This window comes from Prenolepis imparis, unplaced genomic scaffold (assembly GCF_030444845.1).
Source record: "Prenolepis imparis isolate NDT839.2.m4 unplaced genomic scaffold, iyPreImpa1.0 SCAF_3, whole genome shotgun sequence".
Classification (NCBI taxonomy): domain Eukaryota; kingdom Metazoa; phylum Arthropoda; class Insecta; order Hymenoptera; family Formicidae; genus Prenolepis; species Prenolepis imparis.
Genome location: NW_028141161.1, coordinates 5748142 through 5754189, shown reverse-complemented (window position 1 = coordinate 5754189; position 6048 = coordinate 5748142).

Here is a 6048-nt window from a genome sequence, read left to right as displayed (position 1 = left end):
GTCCTAGAAGTAACTAGGGACAGAGAGAAGCCTGAGAGAGGCCATGCCGGCGATTTTCGTGGGACGCTTTTACTAGGCCGTACAGCAGCGCCGTGCATCCACTTTTAGGAATTGGAACTACGTATCCACATCCACTTTTCGATACCATCGATTATTTGGTTTAAGTCCGTGCTAAATACATCCACTTTCATTTCAAGAAGTAAAATCTAAAATCATTTTTTACGCATGTGTGTCCACACATCTTATATCCATAAATTATAGATAAAAAATACATTTCGCGATATAAATAAATTTAAAAAAAATATATATTGTATATATATATTTTATATGCGATATTTTACATTTTAACATATACATATATCAAGGTTAAAGAAATTTTTAAACGACCAACATATACATATATATACACTACGTACGCGCACGGATGAATATATATATGTGCGCATATATACAATTAAAATAGTAAAAGTAAAATTATATATAATTATATAATTAAAACTAAAATTATATAATTAAAATAGTAAAAGTAAAATTATATACATTTTATAATATATTTTACTGAATTTTTGCAATTAAAAGACATCAAACACGACTTAATAAGGGGATGCTGACCCTTATCGACAGAGCAATATTTTTCTGCACCATTTTCTTTTTATTGGTTGAATAGAATAATAAATGCTTTTCCACGATTAAAGTACATATAGAAACAAAGTCGGAACCTTTCAAATTTATGTAAAAAATAAAAAAAAGTTGTTTAACTAAAAATATTTTTTTTGTTTTTTACATAAAATCGAGAGGTTCCAACTTTGTTTCTATATGTACTTTAATCGTGGAAAATTATTTATTATTCTATTCAATTAATAAAGAGAAAAGGGTGCAGAAAAATATCGTTCTGTCGGTTAGACAGGACAAGGTTAGCATCCCCTTAAATCGGATAATTTTTGATTATTCATATATATTTATTAATTAAGGGGATCCTAGTCGGATCCTAAAGTTAGTTCTGTCGGTACGGCAGAACCAACTTTATTATTTTGGGATATCTTTTTATTGACTATACAGATCAATAAATCCTTTTCCACGATTAAAGTACTTATAAAAACGGACCGCGTTAGCTATAATTCCATATATAAATCATATAAAAATCAAAAATTACAGTTTTGTTATCGGCTTCTTTCATGTCAGCTCGTAACAATACTTATTTAATAAAAATAGTTCTGCAGTTTATCTGTGCATAAAATATATAGTATACGCGATAGGGTTAACATAAAGAAATATTAGTAAACAATAAAAAGTGAGATTGCAAGTCTAATAAAAAAGTTATATATTAAAAACATTTTCACGCATATGTGTGCATACGTGCATATGTTGGACATGTGTGGTGCTAACCTATCGTGTGTATATGTGTATACGTGTATATGTTTGGATATGTGTGGTGCTAACCTATCGGAGTTCGACCATCCGACTAGGATCCCCTTAAAAATTATCCGATTCATGCGTCATCGTGTTTGATGTCGCTCTAATAACTGTAAAATTTCATTAAGGGGGGAACCTCATTTATCGGATCAAAAAAATCGAATTTTTGGAAATAGTCTGAATCGATTGCTAAACTATTCAAGAATATTCTCTGAAAATTTCAAGTCGATATCTGCAGTGTTTACGAAGTTACAGCTCATAAAGCGGAGCTGATAGCTGGTGTAAGTGGCGCAAGGCTGAGGCAGCCGGTTGTGCAGCATCATTTAAACATCCCCCTCCTCTTCACCCAAATGTTGAGAAACATTTGACACCGATCTTCAACGATCTTTCCAATGACCAACTTTTGGAAAGGTGTTTAGGCGGTCATACGCAGAATCCCAATGAAAGTTTTAATTCGACCATTTGGCGTTTAGCGCCTAAACACATGCACTGTGGAGCAAAAATCGTCTGTATTGCTGCGTATATTGCTGCGTCGGTTTTTAACGAAGGCTACAATTCAGTTTTAATGATGATGAACAAATTAGGCATCGAAATTGGGATCCAGGCACGCAATTTTGCCGTAATGCACGACGAGAAGCGAATCATCAGACAGGACCGCCGAAACTACAGCTGCTCAAAAGAGGCAAGAACGGCCCGTAGGATGGAGATGACGGCTCAAAACGAGTTCTACGAGGAAGAGGAGGGGTTACTTTATGGAGCTGGAATCGCTGATTAGTATGATACTGCCGTAAGTTGTGAATATATAGTATTGTTATGTTTCCAAAACTTTCAACGCGTTTTTCTCGAAACATCATTTTTCGATTTTGTGTACACGATTGAGAAAATTCTACTGAACCGATTTGGCTTTATGACGGCTCATTTTATAGATAATTAAATTCTCTATTAGATGACGTTAATTGTTTTTTGAAAAAAAATTTTTTACATATTTTTTTTCGTATTTTAAAGTCGATTTTTTTAGCGAAAAATGCACTTTAAATTTAAAACTGTGTAAAAACATGCAATTTCAACTTTTTCTTTAAAATACTTGACGTCATCTAGAAGCTAGTATCATAAACTTTACAAAAACTTTTTGTTTTTTTGTTTCAGATCAAAATTAAGGATGCTAGAATGTACACAGCAATAAACGAGGCGATATTAACATGGCATCCATTTTTAAATTAAATATCGATTTTTTAATGTGAAAAAATTACACTGTGCTCTTGAATTATGCATTAAATTGTCATAAAAATTTCAAAGCGTTTCGAGTTATTACACCTGAGAAAATAATTCGTGAAAATCATGTATTTTTCGACCATGTAAATGAGGTTCCCCCCTTAATCTATTATACATTTACTTTCAAAAAGGTAAAATAAAAAATAAAGATTTAAGTCCTTATATATATTTCATAAGACATTTAAATTCGTAATTATATATATATTTGTTATTATATATATGTATATAGATTAATTATATTAAAGGTCTCCGGATGTCGAAGCGAGAACGAGAACGAGGATCATGTCGTCGCAGTTTCGCAGTCTTTTACGCGAGGCTTTCTTCATTTATTCACGAATACATATATATGTATATGTATATGTCATCTTACTATAGAAAATAACATTTTTATAATTCGCATTTTGTCTGCTGAAAATAATTTTAATGGATTAAAGATTAAATCATCCGATTTATGTCGTGTTTGGTGTCATTTTAATCGCTGAAATTTCATTAATCCATTAAAATTATTTTCAAATCGATAAAATACAAATTAAAAGTTTAAATTTTTATGTATAAAATGTTTATATTCGTGTGAATTATCGTAGATAAGGAAAGGTTCCCGATGTCGTCGAAGCGAGAGCGAGAACGAATAAAGAGCGAGCGAGATGACGTATCATCAGAGTTCCGAAGTCTCCTCGCGAGGCTTCCTTTACCTAATCTTTCATATATCATATGTCATGTTACTATAGAAAATAAAATTTTGATAATTCGCAATATATCGAATTGAAAATAATTATAATGGATTAATGAGATTTTTGCGATTAAAATGACACCCAACACGATATAAATCGGATAATTTTTAATCAGTTATATGTAATTATTTTAATTCTTCTCTAAAATAAATAAAAATCATAACTAATTAAAAATTATTCGATTTATGTCGTGTTTGGTGTCATTTTAATCGCAAAAATCTCATTAATCCATTATAATTATTTTAATAACATAGTAAATAATTACATAGTACTGTACATATACTAATTACATAGTAAAAAAATCATTAATTATTTAAAGATATTCGGATGACTCAAACCTTTTTAATTGTACTTTGCAAACATCTTCATACGAAATACAAAAACGATTCCATAAAGAAATTTTTTAAAAAACCGTTGACTGTCGGCTAACTCAATACGAATCTCTCATTCTTCTCTCTGTTTCTATAGTCTATAGTCAAAGAAAGATACGATAGGCCTCCTTTTACTTCACATATATACAGGTTCTATGGATTCTATAGGCTATAGCACACACTTTCCGTAACCGTAAACATAACTGTAACATAAGGATTTGACCAATCGCGTTTCTTGATTCATTTGACATGCAACCAATGTCAAATGAATCAAGCAACGCGATTGGTCAAATCCTTATGTTACGGTTATGTTTACGGTTACGGAAAGTGTGTGCTATAGCCTTATGTGTGCGAGGTTGGGAACAAATATGGCGGCCCCCGCTGCGAATGTGCCTATTCACCTTTTTAGCTTATGCTCTATGCTCTTCTGTTCCTAAGTCCGTACATATTTCATGTAAGATTTTGTCAAATTAAAGTATAAAATATCTAGTAAACTATATTTACTTATTTTTGACTATCCTATCCTTATAACTTTTTATGTAGAACTTTTTATGCAAGGAATCGATATATAAAAAAATGTGATAATTCCATTAAAAGAATTTAAGATATATAATATCTTGCCCTGACCTTGACATAACTCTATCCAAGGTCAAAGTGATAAAATCACTAAATAGATATTTTTAAACTTTATAATTTTTATGTAAAACATTTTTCTTATAAAACTTATAATTTTTCAAGGGTTCCGACCTTTTTTTGGAACACTCAAAATATATTTATGTAAAAAATTTATTGTAGTTCTATTATTTAAAAAAAAAAAAAATAATTTTGAAATTTCCAAGACTTCTCTATTTCTTTTTTCTGCGATATTTTAATGTCCCCTTTGATTTTTTTAACATCAGCATGTTTAATTTTTTTAACTCAAAGTGATTTCTAAGATATTTTTATAGATTAAAATGGGTCACCCTGTATATACATATACAGGAGGAGTCAATTGTGAGCAGAAAAATCATCCTTTATATTGTTTGTTTTGCGATCTTTGCAATAATTAATGAGGAATTAATTTTTAAAAATCGGCCAATATGCATGATTTTTTAATTAAATATGTTGAAACGACAATAAGTAGAAAATGATCATTGAGAAAGCTCTAAATTGTAGCCACAATAAGTGATGTCAGTGGGCCCTATAATTCTCTTCATAAAACACGCTGCGATAGCAGGCAACTCGAAGTTTGACAGACTCTTGAATAGAACAGCACCATATATATGGGATAACGCAAACAAAGAAGAGACTATCTTAAGAATGTACATACTTGCACGCTTCAGCGTCGCGTCAGCTTCGGATAGAAGAATGCCAAAATATATTAAACCGTTATATCGAACAAAAGTTATTTGATTTTGAAAAAAAAGAAAGTTAATAATCCTGAATTTTAACTAACATTTCTAAAGGTTATTTGAAGATTAACCTAATATTTCTAATGAAATCCTAATATATTTCTATAAATCGATTTTTTCGCAATATTTAGCATTAAAAATTATAAGAGTAGGGTGGACGAAAAGTAAATAATTTACGAGAAATTTTTACTTTAATTTAACATTACATTTTACATAAACGATAAACTCGTAAAATATTCATTTTTCGATTGTTACCACAATATTTTTATGTACAAAATAATAAGAGGAATTAATTGATGTATAAAGAAAATTTTAAAGTTGATTAAAAAAAAAATATTAGTAATAGTTGCTAGTTGCAAATTATACATATATGTATATTGTATAATATACACACAAGGTGTGTCTGGTAATAATTAATAACTAACCCCCCACCCTCACCCCACCCTCCCAATTTATTTATAATAAACATTTTATAATAAACAAATACTAAATAAGTATATGATCGTCTTTTAGAAAAACTGACTCGTTTTACTATCGTATACTACTTTTTTTCCTTTTTCGCTTTTTCGTTTTCGTTTCCTTTTTCCTTGGAATTGCACCCTGCTGCGCTGCAAATGACGATGCGACAAAGGAATGCTAGACTTGAGACCCGCAACATTCAGCCATAGTGGATGACATTATCCCAGGGCCGGTCCTGGCGGGGGCGAATGCGTGCCCCACACGCGGGCGGCCGATTTAGAGGGGCGGCCAAAGGCTACCTTCGCGGTCTTAATGTTTTACAAAAATTTAAAAAACAATCCCAATTTGTAAAACGATAATATGTAAAAATAATTAACAGAAAATCACCAAAATGTAATTTTAACGGAATAA